Genomic DNA, 22,574 nt, shown 5'->3' with positions numbered 1-22,574 from the left:
AAAACCCACCCTAGTTTCTCTATTACTGTTTTTGTCTTATCGTTGACTTCTGTTGTACTTTATTGTACACCATTTTATAGCCAGCTACAATCTTTCTTATGAATTTGTCCTGGGGGTTATATTGATTAGTTTGGCTAGGCTTCTTTTTAAACTGGAAGGATATTGGAAGGGAATGACAGACCCACCGAGGAAGTACGAGCCCCTTACTTTCTGGCACTCAGAAATACGTGGGGCTTTTTTTTTTCAGCATCTGGTTGAGATTTCCATGTTGTGCACTAATTACAGTTGTCATTTCGTTAAGCTACACCCAAGTTGGGGATGGACGTGGTTATCTGCAGGCCCTGAAGTCTCAGCTGTTCCTGGCGAGAGGATCCCACGCTACGCGTGTGACACTGTGCACTAAAGCAGGAGGGCTTGTGGCTGTGGCACGTGGAGTACGGATGGGTGGTACCTTATTAAAATTCATCCGCTAGTTTTCCTAATTAATTGCATTAGTGTGAACTTGGTGTTTCTAGGCAGGTGTAAGTGATCTTTTCATAAAAACCTCTGGCCATGTTTGTCTTTTTCTCAAAGAACCGTGGACCTCGGCTTGCTCTCTCAGCTGTCGAGAGAGTCTGCAGCAGCTCGAAGTCATTATGCAGCGTTACAAATAACTTCAGACAGGAGATGTGCTACTTCTCTCTCCGGTGGAGTGTTGCTCAGATCTGGAAGTTGCTTTGGTTTTCAGACAGAACTGTAGATCTGGACTAAGTCTGGGCATCCCCGTTTTATGCTGTCTCTTTGTTACTGTCAGAACTCATCATGTACATCTGCCAGACTGTACATGTGGCATGCGTGCTAAGTAACTTTGGTTTTTGCACAGTGAAACTCCCAAGGAGCTGCTGTCATCTTTGCTGGATTTTCGTTTCTTTGTCTTTAGTGCTTTCTGCAACTTACTGCAAGTCACAAATCACATTGTTTTTGCTGGTTATGCGAGCCTGGCTCTGGTCAGGGACATGCAGGTTTTATGCCCTTGTAGATTTGGGTTTGCTTTGTATCTTTTGAGACCTTCTTTCCCCCTTGTACCCTGTGTCTATCATCTGCATTTTAGAGATACTTTTCAAGTATTTTTATAACCCCTTATACTGTATTTTCAACTCAGTTAATTGTACCAAGTTCACTTTCTGTAGTAAAACACAAAGTGTTTGCAGTCCTTTTTGTTCTTCTGCTACAGCCTGTAGCAGAAAAAATCATCAGTTTCCAGATGACTTTCATTTTCCTTCCTAAGCCATTTTTGTGTAATTCTGCATTCCAATGCTCTCTCTGTACTAAAGCTCTTTATGCTGTGGTGTATTTTTAACTAATGATGTGTCACCATACCAGCTTGGATTTTCTTGTATCTATTCTGTAAACAACTAAAGTTCCTTTTAAGGGGGAGGAGGAGGAGAAGAAACGGTGCCAAAGAGTTACAAGTCGTGTTCGTCTTCACGCAAGCAAAAGAGATCAGACTGGCCTAGGACCAAATTAATTAAATGTTCCATTTAGTGGAAGATGTCAGTTAGGAATAGATAATACTTTCCATCTGAAGTGCTTCACTGGTAGAGAATAACGTCTCTGTGTGAGCAAGCAGCTTCTGAATGTTACACAAATGTCAAAGCACTAGGAAAAGTTTTAAGGCTGAGACTTTGCTGGTGAATGTTATCTCCTGGCAGGTTTTTCAGCTCCAACTTTTCCATTAAGAGGGGCAGCGTCAGCAGAGTGCTTAGGGATTACAGGAGCCAGAAGGACCAAAGCATCATGGAATCAAAGGGAAACTCAGAGTAGTTATTCTTGTTAGTGGATTGCAGTGCCAGGTCCGTGAGGAGCGCGAGAATGTGCAGGTTTAGAGAATAATACTGGACTGAGTAGCCCTTACATTTATATTTAATGAACTTTTTAATTGTGACATACAAGGAGGAGAGAAGAGTAAACCTTCTGGGATTAAGTTTGAGAAAGGAGTTAGGAAAAGGACTTGGTCAAAGTAAAGCAATATATTGACAAGATTTTTTTCTTAGCAAAGGGTGTGGGGTGAGGAGGAAACTGTAATGCTTCCCTACTTATAATTTTCTGCATTAATTTAATATCATTGTAGTTTCTGAAACTTTAGAGGGAGAGAGATATACAGATCTATATCTAAAGTCAGTTACCTGGAATGTGCGTTCTTAAGTTGCAGAAATGTAATTTCACATACTGTAGATAGGTAACTTTAGTAACCATTTACTGATGTAATACTGCCCTCTGCTTAAGGAATGCCAAACTTCATTGTGTAGTTGTACACTTAAAACAAAACCTGTCTGAGCAAAAACTACGTGTATTTATATCCAGGATTTTGGATCTTTTTGTCTGCAAGGCTCGATCCCTAGTATTTGTGGGATGCAAAACGTGAGCACTGGCTGGATCAACTATATCGCAGGTGGATCCTGTTACCCATCTGCCATAGGATTCTCCTTATGGCTATGAAAAATAATGTGAATTTTTTTGTTGTTCTGCTCTAAAATGTTTATGTAATTTTAGTTTATTATAAGAGTCTTGACTAGAGGTTGTTAGGCAAAAGAATGAAGCTAATTTGCATACCCATGAAAAATCAAAATGGCTCATTTTGACTAATTTGCTTGAAATTAATACCAAAAAAATAAAACATTATTTGCTTGTCACCTGAAGTGACTTAGTGCACTTGGTTCTGCCGCGGTACATCAGACTTGTTGGTTTTGCTTGTAGCCACTGTAAGCATATTTCATGTGGGGTAGCAATATCTTGAATTACCATTTTCAGAGAGGACATGGAGAAGCAGCCCACCATTTCACATGCTCTTTTTTTTCTTTTTCTGGGATCAGCTTGTGATCCATTTCACAGACAAGAACTGTTTGACACTGATCTTCTAGGTTACCTCCATAGCACTGGTTTTTAATCCCATAAATATTTTTGTTTAGTTTTAACTGTGCAAATCTGAGTCTGCTTCTAATACTTTGGCCCAGGATTTGGCCAGTGCGATGTGGTACCTTGTGCACTCCATGATGTGATGCCCTCTGCGCTGGGGGCAGCTGAAACATCAAGCGACAAAATACACGGGAGACACCTGAAGTAGGTTACAAATGCAGACAGAAGTGTTGACACAGAATCAAAGCCGCACATGGACATCTGGTAGGATTTCTGGTTCCCGACTCGAGTGAGAAATATCAGAGGTGCTAATGTGATCACTGCTTCTCTTGGGGTTTTTTTCTCCCCGTTGACCATGTCACTTCAGACTTCTCTTGATAGAGCCTCAGCTTGCAAGCACTCAGGCATGTCTCAGCCTTAACCAAGGAATTAAGCCATCTGGGCTGGAAGAGATTAAAATATTAACAAGAGTATAATCAAGATATAGAGTCCCTGACAGCTGTCTGCTGCTCACTAAGGTATAACCTCCTGCCTGCAGAGGTGAAGGGGTTTGCTCCATGCAGGAGGAGGGGAAGCTTGCAAAGTCCCCCCCATGTTCTCCTGCCTGCTCCTGTCCCACCAGGCTTGCAGGACCTCCCCGAGTTATTGTGTGGCACGCAGATGTACCGCGCGTTCAGCTGATGGAAATCCGTGTCGCTCCATTAGCTGCACTGGAGTGATGGTGATCTGTTCAAACTGATCATCTGTCCCAAGTTCTGCCAGTTAGTGCTCGTGGAAAAAAAGCCAGTTTCAGAATTCCTTTCTCAAAGTCTGGGGTCAGTAACACAAAGTGACAGAGTTAAAACTCTGCATTTTATATAAATATTAGATGTGATATGTTCTGCTTTATTAAGAAAATCTGTTTGGCATTCTGTTATGGAAGAACTAATTGGGTCCATAGTGAGTGCATAAATTAGGGTTGCCTTATGCAACACCACTGATTTATGCACATTGAGGTTTGAAAATGTTCTAGGCATCTTTAGAAGAGATGTGCAGTTTTGGTAAGTTAAAAAATGGCAAAATGACTAAGGGATGTATGTGTTTGTGAATCTCCTTCCCAAAGCATACGTGTGCAATTGTGCAATAGGTAAAATACTAGGCAATATACAAGGTATGTAAGATAAAGAGTGTTTAAAGCTCCCTGCTGTTCTCCATTTATCAGACCTGACCAGATAATTCACAACTTGTAATTATTGGCCTAATTTAGCATGATTTCCTTATAACAGAATGTGTGATGATTAATATCTTATCTTATATTTTCAAAATGAATCAGTGAACATTTGTCTCCATAAAGATATGGAGGAAAGCACTGAGACATGGAAAGGTATGGGCAAGTGTGATGTCATTTGTTTTTATTTTATTTTTTTCCCTCATGATAATACTTGGAGAAACAGTCCCTGAATTACACAGCAGCCTTTTGTCCTCACTGAAATGAACTAGGTGTCCAATGCTCCCGGAATCCTGAAACAGAAGAGATGGAAGGTCAGGGGCTCAGTTCTGCAGCAAGCCAGGATAAGAAGCCCCAGTCCATGCTTCCGTGAGTCAGAAGAAGCAGAGATGCGGCAAAGTGAATAGTTTTCCCAGAGAAGCACAGGAAAGTAACACAGAGAAATATGTTTTGCCTCCTGCAGCGTGACTGTGGGAGGGAGCGTGTGCCCAAGGGGCTCCCAGGTTCCTGGGACCGTACACATGGGACCCTTCCTGATTTCCCTGCAAACTGAAGTGTACCACAGATGCATCAAATCTGTTGTGAATATCAAAAGTTAACCTCTGATATTGCAAGTTTAGTCCATTATTTTAACAAAGTATATGGACCAATTGGTGTGTCTGGCAGAGAAAGTTGGTGTTTTCTAGACCTCTGCTCTATTAGGAGATGCAGGAGGCCTCAGTTTACCTTGTGGGAGCAAATGTATGCAAGATAGGGCTTTAGTTGCATCAGAATAGATTCACGTTATATATTGGAGGAAAAAAAAACCTTAGCAAGAGGAAAAGTATTGGAACTGAGTTTGAAATACGGGTCTCTATCTTTGGATGGAGCACAGGGTGGATAATCACTGTCAGGAGTGCCTTCATTACGGGCATTTGTAACGAAGATTTAAGGTCCCCTAAGGTCGTGCCTTCTCACGGCCCCTGCAATACTTCATGAGAGCCAGACCATGTCCTGAAGGAAAGGCATCATTCTGGCAGCAGGCTGTATGGAGAAATCAGTCGAGAAGTGCTTACAGCTTGACTGGGTTTCAATCAGAAATGCTTTGGAGTACAGAAATGATAACATGGAATTTCAGTTTACTATGTGTACGAGGAGGACTGTGTTAATGGAGACTGGGGCCAACGGATGCCTTTATTTAAGTGGTATGAAAGGCTGCCTTTGGATTTTTATTTTCATTTTTCCACTCTTGAGAGGGGTCTGGTGCCTTTAAAGTGGGCGGCAGCCCCTTCCTGAGAGCTAGATATCTATTCTCAGCTCTACGTACCGGTTCATGTGCATGAAGATATTAGATAAAATATATTAATGAAACCAAACTGGAAACCGAAGCTTTCCAGCTCTCGGGAGAGTGGTCTGATGACTGCATTGCAGTGGCAGCAAGTGCTGTAGCCTGGCAGTAGTATGTGATCCAGCCCAGTTAACTTCTAATTTCCTGAAGCCCCTCTGGATCACAGCAGCAGGAAGGAATGAAATAATTGGATATTGGACATTCCTCTGTAATGTGCTAATAGGGACTGTAATGCCTTTTGGAGCAGAAGGGCTTGGGGTCGTCAACTCGTCAGATGAGTTACCATCTCAACTTTATAAAGTCTCAGCTAGTATGGTTCTCCCGCCAGCATCCTTGAAAGGAGACAATAGTGACCGTTGTTCGCTTAAATGTACCTTTATCGGGTAGAAATTTTCTGAGAAGTGGGAGCTCAGTCCAAGCAAGATGCAAAGACTGCCAAATGTGCTGTCGCGGTGGGATTTAGTTATGGATGCACCAACTCTTCAGCATAGTGATGTGTGAAGCACTTTTCCTGCCCAGAAGCAACGTTGTAGATTTATTTGGAGCTTCAACATTAAGTGTCGGTATATACCTCCAAGGCAAGGTTTTCACTAGACTGAAGTTTTAAGAATCTAAACTGGGGAGTTAAGTACTTCTATCATATATAGTGCACCGTTCTTTCAAAAAAGAGATGTCTTAATTTACAAAGGTGTTTTCAGTATATAATAATCATAGTGTGTCTAGAATATACCCTTTAATTAAAACAAAGGAGCTTGAGAGGAATGAAGTAAATACACCTATAAAACAAGTAAGTGCTCACAAGGTTTTCATTTAATCAATAGTCATGTCGGCAGTGATTGCAAAAAATCTTCAGTACACCATTTTAATCAGAGATGTTTTTCCTGGCACGGAGGCGGAAAATATACTGATTAATTAATTTCTATTCCTGGAATGAGACAGCCTCCCAGCAGAGCTAATCTGAACAGCTTGGTGACATGGCAATACGCAGTAAAAATGTAAGTGGTCCCTGAGTTCATGTTGTCAGACCCAAGGCAAAACCCACAGCCAGTGCTGGAGCTGATTAACGAGTAGGTCTAGTCCAAAAGAACAAGTGGCAAAACTTCAGTACTGGGGGAACCTGGTGATGCTTTCGATGCATTGGGTTTATTGAACATTTTTTGCCTGGCTGGGAGCTATTTTATGACTTTTTACATAAGTAGGTTTTTGTTAGGGCTATTTTAGAGTAAAGGTCTTTTTTTTGATTTGCATGTCAGACTGGCTCCCACAGTCTGCCCTTGTTCAACAAGCAGGATGCTGGGTTGTTGTGCCTGTGGGGATGCAGACCATCCCAGATGAGATGGGAAAGGTAACCAGCTTTCTTCAAGGAAGTATTGACGGACTAGTTGCATATAATTAGAAGTGTTAACAAGGGCATTATTGTGCTAATTGTTATGCCTAATTATGGAAAAAATAGAAGTTTCATGGCCACTTCCTGCTAGACAGAATTTACAAGCTTTCCAGAGACTAAAAACATTAATTAATCTACTGTGCTTGTTTAAATACAAGAATATACTAGGAGTATTTTCTGTTCCAGGGGAAAAAAGGAAGAAACAAGAGTATGTAACCTTTGTAGTGAAGCAACCTATTTAAACAAGTAAAACAAAACTAGAAGTAATTACAGAAATGTTGTTTTCAGTGATCCAGTTGATGAAACAACCCAGCAAGCAGCTGTAGGAGAACAAGATGTAAGTTGGACCATGGGGAGGAAGCATGAAATGGGGGAGAGGAGACAGAAATATTTTACATTGGCTTTGGTGGCAAAATTGGCTTAGCATGAAGGTGTTGGGTAAAGAAGGGGGGACTTGGAAGGACTCTGACTTTTAAGGGGGAGAAGGGAGCTGTCTGGGAAGGGGAGAGGGGCTACCTGGGATGTAGCATAATCCTCCTCAGTACGCTTGTTGTTCCTAACACAGTTGAGTGTTTTCCATGCTAGTTGAGTGGACTGTGAATGATTTGGGTTTTTTTATAAATCTTATCTCTGGCTTTGTTACTGTAAGTAGTTTTCACCTGCTTTCACCCTCCACGTTGGCAGAGTTGTGACGGTACCACGGCTGCAGTGCCCGCAGGAGAGGCTCAGTTCAAAAAGCAGGGTCGTCTCCTCCATGTGCCAAATCCCCCATTCCGCCACCATGCCGAATTGATAAACTCCCCTGTACCACTTGCAATATCCCATGGAGAAGTTCCTCCAGCATACTGTCGAGCTTGTATTGAGAGGTGGCCGATTCCACGGTGTCTGGGCTAGAAACGCTTCAGCAGCAGTTCAGAGGAGGGCAATGGTACGCACAGAGCATCCCCCACTGGTCCAGACTGGGATCTGTCTTGTGTTAAAATATATTAAGAACCTCTGGAGACTGATCTTGATTCTTTATACTACTCTAACTCCACAGGAGTAAATGGACTTTCATGGAGTCATACTGGTAAGGCGTACATGCCTAAAAGCTTTGGTGGGCATTTGTATGCAAACATAACAGGCTTCCAAAATCATCCTAAACCAGTTCAGTTGTTTATTGCAACTGATAAAATTAATTGCAATGATATTCTGTGCAACTGGTTTATATGCTGAGAATTTCAGGTGGCCAAAGATGAACGTCTGCAGCCGTGATTTTAGAAATGCTTTTATTGGACAGTTGCAATTTGCTCTTAGTTCATTAAAATCAGTAGATGGATGTTATGATCCATTGAGAATGACATGAACTGTTAAGAACTTTCAGTATGGGATTTAGTTATTACAAACTGTAATTCAACTTCCTTTTATTGCTGCTCTGTATGTGAGAGTTCACATCTTTATCATCCTGTGAATTAAGTTAGATTTTAAGAGGACGAGAACTCCTTGAATTCTTTTTCTCCCAGTTTATTTGCACAAGAGTGTAAGGATTCTGGCCCAACTGTACTATTTCAAAGAGTTACAACAGTTGGATCATTCACTTGATGGGAACTTTGAACTGTATCATTTAAGTATGAACAGTTTAAACTTTGAGAAGTAACACTGAACAGTTAAACAAGCTGCTTTGCATATAGCTTTACCCATTTGCACCCCTTTCAGCCCTGTCACAATTGCTTGTTTCTAAGAAATCAGTGCTGTATGTTACAGAGAAATCACACAGTCAAGAATATCTTGTGCACCAACCGTCTCAGAAGTTGAGCACTCCAATCAGTTGACTCAAATATTCATTATGAAAGCAAACCCCTGCTGATTGTAATGAGAATTTTGTCTGCCTAAAGCTTTTGTGACTGGGTCTCGAGTGGTACTTCAGACTTCTTAAGAGTGTTTCAGAACCTTTGCTCTAAGATAGTCTTTCCTAAAAATAATGCAAATTGCTCTTAAAGCCTCATTCAAAAATGGTGGCATTTTTCCACTGGGTCAAATGGACTTTGGATCAAGACATGAAACTTTGTTTTCCAAGTTGTTTTTTTTAGGAGAAACTTATTCTTTGCTTGCATGCAGCTGTACTGCACATCAGATATACAAATGGTCTTTGAATCATGCAGGGTTAATTAAGATAGCCATGTTATGATAGAGTTAATTAGATAATCTAAAAACTCACCCCTTTTCTTGAAAGCCATTCCAAAAAAGTAGAGCTTGCAGAATGCTTAGTTGCTCCTCATTCAGTCTGGAGGCAAAACACAGAGAAAGGGAGATGGCAGTGAACGCTTTATTGCTTGACTGTTTTCGAAATGCTGTCACTTAAAAGGCCCAGAAGCAGCCACAAAAAGTTTGTGAAATCTCCAGTCTCACTTTTTTTGTATCAAAAAGGCTTTGAATAAACCTTACCTTTTTTTGACAGATCGGTAAATTTTCTGGAGCAAATCTACCCATCTTTACTGTTTTGCTAGTCATCGCTAAAGCAATGTATTCCTTAAGGGAAGGGTGAACACCCAGAGGAAAGATACCAATTATAATTAAAGCTAATTAGAGATTGGGAATACAGATGGAGGAAACCAGGGGAGATAAAAATTTGGGGATTTGTATAGGTCACAACCCCAAGAAAGTTTAAGGTCTGGTGTAGGGCAGGAGTGACCTCTGGGGCTCTTGCCCACACATGTCTGGCGCAGTGGTGGAGAGTATTACTATAATAATAATAATAGTAGTAATCTGCCGTTTGTGATAGGAAGTGTGGTCATAGTGGTAATTGTTCATAAGGGCAATCTCTTCCTTAGCTTAGAAAGGGAAAACTTGGTGCTGCTGGGACGTACTGTATCTTGCAAGGTTTTTAAATGAAGCGGAGCTTTTTGCAGTCCTGAATATGTTTATGTAATAATAAAACAGATTTTTGCAAAACGCTTTTACCGTCAAATTGCATAGGAGAAGCAACTCTGTATCATGGAGCTGTGTGATTTTAAGATTAAGTGGAATAGAAAATCACAAAGTACCTTTTCTTAACCTGATGAAACTCCAGTAAGACAGCAAACTTCTGATTTTTAAGCTGTCAGGTGCTGCTTGTTCCATGAATGGGCCATCAATCCTGTAAGATTGAAATTTTCTGGATTTAAGTGGTAGAATTTGCAATAGGCTTTGCGTTTATCGTAACTGGTTTGTGAATGGTGGCAGACCTTAATGAGCTTGACACAAATTCATTAAAGAACTGTGCCACAGTACAAAAGATCAGTGAATGAGAACCTGAAATATTGAGCTCAGATAGCAAAGGGTGGTGCTAATAACCCGTTGTTAATGAGTTTTCTGCGCAGGAAAGATTGCACAAGTTGAGTACAGGCACTTACTTTGACAGACTATTGGCTAAACATAAACAAAAACACATAATAAAGTTGATGCTACAAGATACAAAATTAATGAAGTCTAGGTGTTTATTGCAAGGTGTTTTGCAAGGATAAAGAAGCATTCAGAACATGATACCTAATTGTAGAAATCCAGGTTTGAGTACTTTATCTTTTTTCCTTTTGACAGTTCAATGTTTGCACTCTTTGGTTAAATCTTCATCCAGTAATGATGCATTGCTTAAAATTGCTTAGAATTCGTGAAAACAAGTCACTTTGGGATCGTTCCAAACCCCAGTTGATGAAAAGGCCATGCAATTTGTACCATATGGCTTTGTTTAGGTACTTAATAGGATGACAAATTATGAAGTGTTGTTTCTAATGCAACAACACTAAAGGTGTAAGTTATGGAAGACAAGTATATTTTGCATATCTTTTACCATTGGTAAGTCTTGATTTGAACTGTTTTCGAAGTTCTTGATATGACTTCTTTTCATCAGTTCTTTCAGTCATTACACATTTGTCATTTTTTAAAGCTATTCAAAAGTCACTTTAATCCTTTGTTTTATGGAAAAGCCAAGGTCTAATAATTTTCAATATTTATTTAGTTGTCTAGAGATCTTGTTAATTAAATAAATGTAATTGCATATTGATTAAACACTATTAAATCCCCCAGAAGAATAGTCAAGATTTCTTAAATATTGGAAAATCCTTACCGCAACTTTTTGCGTCATTAAAAAAATTCTTATATGATGTGGTTTTTATCTACTGGGAAATGGTGCTGGGCTCCACAGGACTGTGAATATTTCCCTTGACTGATAATTTTGGGCAGTGTTGATGGACTAGAGTGTTTGCTGAAACAAGCAAAATTTCCAACAGGCCTAGTTGTACTGTTTGCTTTGCCTTTAATGTTAAAATAGCTCATTTTTAGCCATTTTGAGTTTACTTTGGCTTTGGAGAGCTCAATGTCTGCTAAAACTTGTGACCTTAAGGGACTGAAATGTTTCTTTGCTAATGTCTTTTAACACTAATGCCTGGAAATGTCTGTAATTCCCCGATATGTTTCAAGGGAAATGCAAGGTATTAAAAAAAAAAAAAACAAAACACTGTCCTTTTATTTCTATAATGCAGAAGTGTCAATTTAAAAATGGCAGCTTCTGGAACAAGAACTGCATTACCAAGGATTTTTATAACTTACTGTATTTGTCAGGGCTCAGGAACTATTTGTATAAAAAAGACAACCTGTGTATAAAAGCTTTCTGGGAGACGTGATGCTTCTACATTATATTAAATACCTTTTAGAAAGGATGATTGCATTTGAAATGTTTGTCCTTTCAGCGCTTAAAAGGCTCAGCGTGCACCCATAAGTTAGCAGTGTGTTTTATGTTATTTGTATATACGCATCCCTGGTCTCTGTTCTTTTCCTGAAAGTATGTCTATTTGCATTCATCACTCCTACAGTTCTGCACTAAAGAACAAGAAACTTTGTGCAGTGCTTCCTAAGTTAGAAAAATATTCTTTAGTCAATTATCTTAGCGGTTGCTTTTTTGTTTTGTTTTTATTAGTTACAGAAATGCATTTTAAGTGGTTTTAAAATAAAATATTAATATATTTTCTTTTAAACCTGTAGTCCTCTAGTCTGGTGCATCCAAATGTTCATTAAAAATAATTTGGATATAAATGGTATTGTACCAGAATTCAGCTCAGAGCACTAATTACATATAAAAGCTTTGGTTACGCTAAATGTTCAAGTACTTGTTAAAAACAGACCATTCCCAATCATCATCATTAGCATGGATATTATTAAAGAACATTAAAGTTTATTTCAAGGAAGTTCTGACTCGGGGGAAGACAGATATCTGAAAACAGAAATGAAAAGGCTGAACTTTAAATCCTCAGAATGAAGAGAAGGGAAAAAAAAACCTGAATCTAGAAGTTTGACACAACTTTTTCAGGAGGGTTTGTCTACTGAGTGAGAAAATGGGACATTAAGGACAAAATCCTTCTCTGGGATGAGTACAATTTGTGTAGGTTTGTCATTTTTTCTATGTATATTTGGAATCTGTAGAATCTTCCAGTACAATTTTACCTGAATAGTGCAGAATGTTTGTTCTCTAGTGTGTTTGCCTTCATTTCCATTTGAGAGGTGACAAAAAGAAATCATCTAGGGTTTGGGTTTTTTTGTGTGTGTATATACACACAGACTAAACACTGAACTATCCAAAGTAGTTTATTGGGCTTGACACAGCTGTAACAAGCCAATAAGCAATTTAAGGTTTGTGCCTATTTTGCAAGAAATCCTTAGTAGCTTGCTGTAAATACTTTATGGTAATGTGGATGCAAAGACTACTGTCGCTCCCATCAGCGCTTCCATTTTTGTTTCAGCACCCTTCAGTGTGTTTTCTCTTGTTTAAAGTTATTTTCTTAAATTCAAAGCGAAGACCCTTTCCTCTAATAAGCAGCTATTTATTGCCACTCCAAACTAGGTAAATCTTCATCCTGTATTTAGGTATTTATGGTCCATCTTTATTTTGGTGAGTAGTAGGGTTGTATTCCTGAAAGAATCAGCTACAAAGGATATTTTGAGGAGCCTTTATTCCCTTATCTAGGTGAATAAAAGTTCATAGTTAAGATAACTTAGATCCTGTGAAGCTGAGCATGAACTCTGAACAGTGGAAGTAAGCAGATGCATTTTTATAGTGCTGTAAAGTAAAATCTTTGTAAATAAGCACTAATTACCCCTCTGACAGGGAACAAAACCCAAATCTGGATCAATTTAGGATGCGAGGCGTTCTGTAAGCTGTTTTTGTGAATAATCCAGTTTATGCATTTATTAACCTATAAATACATTTTTATATATCCCGATGACATTTAGGTATTTTATTAACCACAATAAATGCCAGACAAAATTGAATTAAGAAAGCTTGTAATGTGCTTTACTACCAGTTTTAAAATTTTGCTGAGCTGTAAATGGTCCTGCTTTATATCAAGAATAAATCTGCTTATAGACTACAGGAGTAATTTTTTTTTTTCTTCGTTGCCAGAGGCCCTGACCTTTTTGTTGATGGCTGGTTTCTAACAGCTTCACCTATATCTTATTCTTTTTGATTCTGTAGAAATTTGATTATCTGCCTTGAGCAGCAGTCATAGTCCCAGGAAGAGAAGGGAAGCCATTTAGGGGATGGTACAAAATACCTTCCAGTATCGCAAGATGGAGAGGTTGGAGCATGCTGGACAAACTTGTAACCACCCTGGTTCTGCAGAAACCTTGCAAAATGCATACACAAGGTTTTCCTTCTATTCTTCCAGTTATTGCAATCACAGCCTCAAAACAGGTACTAGGTTTCCCCAAAATATATGCATGTGTGTGTAAAATCTGATTCTAAAAGGTGAGTTTGTTCCAGATAAGACCTTTCCCCTTCATTTGCAGAGTAAAATACATAACTTGAACAATTTGTAGTGAATGCACCAAAATGAATTTTTCTATGTTAAGTTTTTTCTGGTTTGCTCTTTGGTTGCTGGAGATGCTTATATAAAAGTTCATCCCTTCCTATTTATCATTCTTTATTAAGCCTCCTGTGCAACATCGATCTTGTACTATTTGTTTACGTGTTCTACATGCTTTTGGCTGCTAGTAATAATGTTCAACTTCCTTATGTGAGTGCATTTTTTTCAATATTTGTATATGAGAAAGGAAAAAACGGACTTAACACAGTGTGATTTTTCTTGTGAGCCCACTTAATTTTTTCTTAGTTAATGAAGTCCAATGACCTCATTATTTTACAAAGCCACTTCATTTTTATGGTACCTAATCCAGTGCTTGAGCCAAAGTTAAAATTGGTAGAGCATCTTTCTGGGTAAAGACACCGATTTAACTAATTCTGGATTAATATTGTAGTTCCATGATCATTCCTTGGGACTAACTACATGGGCAAAACACCTTCTTCCTCTGGGTTAGGCTGATAAAGTTGAGGAGCTCTGTGTAGCTGAGAGCAGAAGCTTAGCTGGATGTTATAAATGTACTCTCCAGTGACAGCAGTTCAGGTTTGCAAACTTCTGTTGCTCCTGCTAGTTACAGATGAAAGCTGCAGGATGCATCAGGCTCAGGGTACCACTGAAGCACCAGATTAGCTTCAAGCATCTGCTCATAAAGGTATAAGGCTGAAACTGAGTGTTTTAAGTGAACTCATGGTGTGGAGAGTGAAAACACTTTAAGGGATTATTAGTGTAAAATCTCTTCCTGTTGGTGGGCTATAAAAATGAACCAGACCCCAGGGCAGAACAGGTATCCCTGTAGTGGATGGGGCAGTACAAGGAGCAGCAGCTCCCTTGGTATAAACAAGGACAACTCAGTTGATTTAAAAGTATTCATAAGTATAAACTGCAGGCAATTAAGCAGGCAGAAGGATGAGGGAGTCAAGGTTTCAGGAAAAAAAAAAATCTTATTTTTTTTCTTTTTTTTTTCTCTTCCCCCCCCCCCCACTTGTCTCTGGAGTGCATAATCAGGGAAAGGCCATATCTTTCATTTATATTGACTTAGGGGCCTCATCTGAGGAGCCACTGACCACCTCATTCATTTATAAATGCTTTCTTATCTATTACGTGTGTACCCATGGATCAGAAAGAAACAGCACACTTCACAGCAATATCAATGGCAGTGAGCATCTCCCATCCTGGAAGAAGGTGTCCGAGGTTCCACCAGGCTATTTCGTCATTGTTTGGGAACAGTGGATATAGTTTAACTTGCATGAAATAATTAAACTATCTGCTATGTAATGGAAGATGGGACAAGGGGTGGAAATGACTTCTTATTGCTTCAGATTACAGCATAATTTAAATCTTGCGTGGGTGGCCCTAGCAATCAGGAAAAATGAGATGGTGAAGCCAGGCATGTTGTATGATCTGACCCATAAAATGATTCGTCATATGCCATCTTGATGTATACCACATAGAAATCTGTAGCAAAGTTTTGCTTGAGAGGGTTTGTGTTTGGAGTTCAGTTTTGAATAAAGACCATGCTTAGAAGTGTCGAGAGCTCTCAACACTGGCACCTGTCTCTAAGGAATGGTCCCCACTGATTTAGGGCATTCACATGGCAAGACAGAAAACATAAAGCCTCCTATGTAGCTGTCAGAAACACACATGTAAGCGTTAACTGATAAAATTTCAGGAATCACCCACATATTAGTAGATACTCAAGAGGCTCCTGTTACTTATGCGTGGATATGAAAGGGTGAAGACAGAAGGTGTGGCTCTGGGGTGATCCGAGATGCGTGATCAAATAATATTTCCCCTTAGCTGCGCTGCATACAGACAGTAATGAGACTGCAGATTGTGCTTCCTTCCTGAGCGGTGGTGGACTAAAGTTACAGAAATAAGCGGCAGAAATTACCCCCCCCCCCCCCCCATTTTAGGGCTGTAACTCACCTGGAGAGATGTCAGAATCCAGGCGGAAAAATATTGTCAAAGCTCTTTGCAGCCCATTCCATATAGGCATGTCAGGTACAGGTCAGTTTTAGGACCGTTTCACTTCATCTAAGAACCTGGATTTTTTTTAAAGATGTAAGTGCTAAGGAATGACAGGAAAACAACACTAGTATGTTTATGTATGCTTTATTTCTGAAACGTTTCTGGGTGAAGAGGAGGCTGGCTGGAGACAGACACATCTGTCATCTTGGTTTCCGGTGAGCACACATGAACTTCTTAGCCTAAAATATGTTTTATCTTGTCTTATTTTATGTTTCTTCTTGGAAGTGTTGTAGGTGTGATAAGCTTATTTTTGTTTTAAGCTCTTATGCTTCTCAGTAGGCTAGTTCAGCAAAGAAATAACCTTCATTTCTGGCATAACGTGAAATGTCCATCATTCAGTATTACTGTGAGTAATGCCCTCTATGATTTAAAATGCTTTTATGTGGACATTTATCTCAAAAAAAGAACAGGCATTGACCACTTGCTTACTGCATTGCCCCAGAAACCAAACACCAGCTGAATTTTCTTGTCATACTCTCATTTTTATTGTTTTATTTTTCAGAGTAATGACTAGCAAGACCTACCTAACATTTTCCATTCCTTTTCTCTTTCTCCTGACACTGGTATTGGTAATGCTCTGTGGCCTTGCTTTGCTGAACAGCAGCGTGCCTTCAGAGCATTTACGTATTCCAACACTTATTCAAAGGGAAAATAAAGCAGAGCTAGTGTGCATAAAATTTGCTTTCTGTATGCATATGCTAGTCTGGAAATGAGATTGCTTTGGAGATTTTTGAAGAGTCTTTTTGACTCTGAACCAAATACCCATGTGTAGTGGGAGAAATCCCACCACCTAACTTGCATCAAAGCCGTGCAGGAGTAAAGTCCTCTAAATGTTGCTGCAGGCCAGCATTCATCACCATGATATTTTCAATACAAGATGTAAAGGGCTTAAGGGGAAAAAAAAAACCTCAACTTGAGGGTCAAAACAACTGAAATGGAAGTACTTTGAGTCTGATAATGTGTGATGGTGTTTTATGACTGTAGCTTTGTATCCCTGGGTCAGTGTTTCCTATCGTTGGTCACTGTTATCCTAAATCATTTCCCTTCTATGAAATGGGCTGCTCGCCTGTACTACCTGCTGCTGGAAGATAGGCTATGGGGAGGAATTCAGCAGCGTACCCATCTCTCTAGTGAGGGCAGAGATCACAGCATACCCATGCACGAAGTCCGTGGTATGTTATTCTACTATGCAGCCCAGCTGAGTTCAGAAAATACTTGGACTTTAGCTTCCATCAGATACTGATAATACTTAAAAACAAAAATGTTTTGGACTAATCCAAAATACTTTGGTTAGAAATAATTGCTTTCCTGGCATTTTTTGTAATATTCATCATGCTCTTATTCCATCTTCCTTCTTACTCCCCCAGTCTATAATTATTTATGTTTTGAAACAGAAAACTTGTACCAAGATGAGTACAAGTGTACAGCTGTTACTTTAGTCCTTAAATCCATAGAACATTTATTGAGCTGCAACCTAATTAGCATTGCTGTTGGTGTGAGTGCTGGGCCCAGTGCAAACTGGTTGATCTTCCATTTTGTTTGTTAGCACCATAGCTGAAAGCAGCAGGAAATGACACACACAGATTCCAGCATTCATTTAATGGGTTTTCAGAAATTATTGACTAGTACACAGATGCTTTGAATGCTTTACAGCTGATTTGACTTGATTTAATATATATGCAGGTACACTTAACATTCCTCTTCGTAAATAGCTTTGCTTGTGGATAACAAACTAGAAATAAGGTGCTTTCGGGTTAGGCTGGTGATATCCGTAAAGATGTTGCATAATTGCTACTGTTTTCCAAAGGACTTCTTAAAACACCATCCAGACAGCTGGAATTGCTGAATTGTCTCCCTGCCCTTGGGATTAGGGACTCGAAGGTACCGTGACCATGGCAAGGTGTCCAGCTTCTGGTGTAAGTAAGGGTTTGCGCTGAAGGGATGCAGAACAGTGACATGGTGAGAACTGAAGACAGAAGAAGATACTGAATTTTAAGAGTGAAAACAAGAAGTAGCCTCCCTTACAACAACATTAAAGTCTGACTGGAATTGATGAAAGCAAGGAGTTTCTCCTAGCTTTCCCACTGTTCCCAACACACCCTGTTGTAGCTTGAAGGAGTTACGAGCTGCTTGAAGACAGATACGGAGGGTTTTGTTGATGATGAGTTGTCTGTTTTCATTTGAAATATTCCTGCTCTTCCCATCTAAAATCAGCTGCATAATATTATTTTCAGTATTCGGTTTGTACTGACTAGTGTGCTCTATTTAATGTATAATTCCAGTATCTTAACGTTCCACTAGTTACCGTGTGTTTTTAACATGCTAGTTAACCTCTTAATGTTGTTTTGCTTAATAACCTGGCCAATTGCCTCTTATTTACAACGAAGAAATCTCATTAGTTAAAAATAATCTGAAAAATCCTGGCAAAACAGAGAACCTTGAGAGTCAATTGCTGGATTAATGTTTATATTTCAGTTTGCAATTCAGATCCTGTCGCGTGGGTATAGAGCTCGTGGAGCGATACAGGAGGCAGCGTGGGGAGGGGAACATCTGATGATGAGGTTGGCTGCTAGCTTGGGTGGCTGAAGTTTGGATGGTTGCACTCCTGACTGCAGTCTAGTAAAAGCCAACTAAATGGCAAATCAGCAAGGGATTGGGAGCATCTATTTGCCCTAAAGATGCTGTGGTTTGACTCTTTGGCATTTTCCTTTGCTGATGAAGGGCGTTAGTCCACCTGGAAATCCATGAGTCACTAAGACTATGCTTGGGCTCAGTTTGAAGCTGTGGAAATGCAGATAGTTCATTAAAATACCCCATTTTCCCTTCATTTAGAGACTGGCATGCCAGAGAATAGCTGTGCTGCCCGGCCAAGCTTGTCGAATTGTCTCCAGGCTCTGGAGCTGGGCTCATCCCACCCATCTCTGAAGAACATTCAAACTTTCTCTTGCCCGCCTCTGTCAGAGGTCCCAAAAGACCACTGTTTTATTTATTGCTCTTTTTATAAAGTGAGGGCCGAAGAAGTCACACTTATAGGTAGATTTAACAGGAATGTAGCCTAGAAATGGATTATTGCAAGTTTTATCCCAATGGCTAAATTAGGAACTATTAAAAAGACCTCTTTTTGTTATTTTCAGTATAATGCAGGACAAAGTGACCCTGTTGGGCAGTGCCCTGGTGTGGAGTATCATCCGTATTTGTTTTGTAAACAATATCATAAAATGCCTTATCTTTTCATATCTTGTTTGGCCAATAAGGTTAAGAGCACATCTGGCTTTTGAAGCAGTGGTGGCCTGTTCTGCTCAGCCCATAATACTTTGAGAAGACAGCATGATTTTAAAATGTTTGAGAGATCAATTTGTCCGTTTAATGAACGTAGAGCAAGATAAATAACGCATGTATGCATATGTCACTGGTGCTTAGGCATATGCATGTCAGCGTTGATAAAGTAGTGAACTTCCAGTGTTTTGACTAGATTAGTGCTCGTCTCTTCAGTGAAGCAATGCGGGCGGTTCATTTAACACAGCATCATCAATTTCTGTTAGGACCAGATATTTTTTTCTTCCGACTTGAAGCGGGTCAGACTTGAGAATTCATCAAAATGAAAGTGCACATAGCCAAAAAAAATTCGATATATGTGTTTCTTCTGTATGTGGCACTTCTACTCAACAGCCTCTTCAGATGAGAAGACGGGAGGGTTACCTGAGCTGCAGTAATGTTTTGTGCCGATGGAGGGGGTGAAGGAAGAGTTGCTTGCTTCCCCCCCCAAGAATATTATAATGAAATGGACTCTTGTTGCATTTGATCACAAAAGTGCTTCTTAACGTGATACTTGGGAACATCATTTTTTTCTCTTGGGCAGCCATAGTTCACAGTTGCTTTGGCAGTTACATTCTATTTAATCTGTCAATTTTTTCTCACATGGTGTAGCTGCTGTGAAAGAAATTGGAGCCGTTATACTATGTGCTTTGATATAGTTTGTAAAATGCAAGGTGGGAGACAGTAAACCAAACACAGCATGCCAGTAATTTCTTTAAAATAGCTGATGTTCCAGCACTACGATTCTCTATCCTAGGGAGCTGTCATCATGCCTCATGGAAGAAGACTGCATTCTTTAAATGCTTCATTTTCATTTGTTTTGATGTTTTGCTGGTGCCTATTAAATACACTCCACAGTGCTTGGAAGCTTTCACTCAGTTTCTTATTTCTAATGACTCTCTGCTCTCTACCTGGTCTGATTTGTCTGTGATAATGCAAATCAAACTCATCCATGTGAATGTTGCATGCATAGCTTCAAATGCAACTACAGTAATTGATCTTTGAAATATTCTTCGTGTTCAGAACTAGCCCTTACAATATTTATGAGTAATAGGAAATGCTCTGTGGCAAGAAGCTGCCTCGTTCCGTGATCCTGAGGGGACTTCATAACACAAATAAGCAGTGAGGGTTTCTGATTTATGATAGTAATAATGGTGGCCGAACAGCACCGGGCATAGGCTGTCACTGTCCATGGAGGTAAAGGGGTTGCATGTAAAGCTGCTTGTAAAGTCATCGTAAACTCCTCCACTACTGTTAAAAAAAAAAAAAACAAACAAAACAAACAAAAAAACCCAACTAAACACCCTTCAGTCTTTGTAATTATTAAATGTAATGTATTAGATGTGGTTGCCTCTGTTCACATTTTGCATCTCAAAAATACAGAAAATGAAAGAAGTTTGTGTTAGAATTTAGCAATACGCCGAATCGATGACAATGGTATGGAAAACTCCATAAAGTGCCGGGGTATTCCCAAGTGCAACATCTGTCAGCTAGAAAACATTATACCGCTTTCCTGGAAACTGTTCCCAAAATGGACTTGTGTGGGGCCTTTAGTATTATAGCTATGCTTCTTTAAACAAAAAAGGTTTCTTTTATTATTTTTCTAATTGGTAGAGTGTAGCATCTCTTCCAACTCTTGGATCTGATATCCAGGCAGCTGAAATTGTGATATGTGGGGAACTGAGGTGCATGGTATTTTCAGTGCTATTTGGCTGACCACGTGCTTGAAGAGAGTTGTGTAATAATTCAGTTTGTTTAGTTATCTATTATTCTTATTGATTTCTGCAATGTTTTGGAGGAACAGAGGGAAAATTTCACATATTATGAGGAAATCTTTATTTCTAACTGTAGCTTTTGTAATAAGGAATTGTGAATTTAAACTGTGGTTTTCTAGGTTATACTATCCTTTCCCTAAAAGATACTTCAAAACTTTATGCAAATCTGTTCTTTTATACTGTTTTGCAACCTTCTCAGTTACTTTTGGTAGAGCCTTTTCTTACTCTAATAGTCTGTATTCCAGGTATCTTCTAAAGATTTTTTTTTTTTAGTCTTATCCTAGTAATTGCATCAGACTTTCTATAGAGGTATTCAAGTATAGAATAAAATATATTGGTGGAAGTGTTTATAAATGAAAGTATTCACTATCTTTTCAGTATAAAATCCTGAGCCACCCACTTTGTGAATGTGGGCTCCAGCCTTGGTTAGAAGCTCACCCTTTCTCCTGGAACCATCATGATTTAGAAGCCCTGTTCTCTTTTTCCTCTTCTGTCTACATTAATGGGTAGACTCTCTCTTAGCATAATATTTATTTCTTGGTCTCTTTCTAGGAAAAACTTAGTGAACCAAAAATGGTTCCTCTATAGGAAGTGCAAAGTGATTTAGCAGAGAAGTGTGATCGTCCCTCATGACCATGTGGTTTTAAAAAAGAAATACACTTTTCAGATGGTGTTTCAGTACACTTGAATTTTTTTTTTTAAATTCAGTGATGGAAAAATAGAGGAATAACTATATATAATGTTTTACATTGTAGGAAATAGTTGCATTTGAGATTAATGAATAAACATGCTTTACCTTAAATCAGTATTATCATTTTTCTAATGTTTCCAAATCCAAATAACAGTGACTTTTGTAACAAAGTAAAAACAAGGCAACTTGAACAAGCCAGCAGGAAGCAGAAAATTCTGTGCATTTATTTAGTGTACGTTTCGCAGAACTGGTGCCAAATTCAGCATCTCTGGTGGAGCCTGATGCAATTTCCCTGAAGTTAATGGAATTACACCAGGTCCGAGTCTGACTTCTGGTCTGGCTCCGTGACCTCTTGCTCGTCTTTGCTCTGAAACTTCCACACTGCGGTTTTCAGATGACTCTTCACGTGTTAGTAAAGTGGTGTGTATCTAGGGATTTTAGTTCTTGCTGCTGACCTTCACAATGTACTTCTATCAATATTGAGAAGTTTAATGGTACATTAATTTTATGCAAATTCTATTTTTAATTTACTGTATTATTATCTGCTAGTATACCATACTCCTCCTGTAGCACCTACTGACATAAATTATACTGAAGCAATTATCAGTATGAATTCAGCTCTGTGCATACCACTGTGTTTTCAAATTATCAATGCTACTGCTCAGAACAAATGCACAAATCTGCGGTTAATTGGTCCTTTTTGTAGGATGTTCTGAGCATGTTTTTATAAAAAAGGCACTAAACATTCCTACTGACTAGATAAGAACATTATCTACCTACTTGTTCCGCAGGAATTAGTGTTTTTTCCCCCCCGTTAAAGTATTATACATACACAAAGAACTGTCAAAATAACTTTAAAGGATTTGCAAAGCCAAAAAAAAAGGTTAGAAATTTTGCCTAAGTGACTGCATTTCAGTTGCAGTATATTTCTGCAGACTAATACAGTCTTTAATTACATATTTTCTATAGACCTGTCACTTAGGATATTTCTCCTGTGCAGGCTCTGGTTGTCTTCAGCAGGTTCCTGCAAGGGTCACCCAAGAGCCTTTCTCTCCCAGCTGTGCTTGAAAGTCTAAACCCTTG

General features: G+C 39.2%; 1 protein-coding gene across 3 annotated transcripts in view; it reads left to right on the top strand.

The window, feature by feature from the left end:
* LOC104320855 (contactin-4) overlaps positions 1-22,574 on the top strand; it is a 348,268-nt gene that overhangs the window by 49,175 nt on the left and 276,519 nt on the right. Inside the window, exon 1 of one of the 3 annotated variants that reach the window (XM_069811809.1) lies at positions 15,757-15,865. The exons of the other annotated variants lie outside the window; for them this stretch is intronic. The gene's annotated coding sequence lies outside the window, so the exon portion shown is untranslated. Of the gene's footprint in view, positions 1-15,756; positions 15,866-22,574 lie in introns of those variants that run through there. 3 annotated transcript variants of the gene reach the window in all.

This window comes from Haliaeetus albicilla, chromosome 24, assembly GCF_947461875.1.
Source record: "Haliaeetus albicilla chromosome 24, bHalAlb1.1, whole genome shotgun sequence".
Lineage (NCBI taxonomy): Eukaryota > Metazoa > Chordata > Aves > Accipitriformes > Accipitridae > Haliaeetus > Haliaeetus albicilla.
The sequence above is the reverse complement of the archived record's forward strand: the minus strand, read 5'-3'. Positions and strand labels throughout refer to the sequence as shown.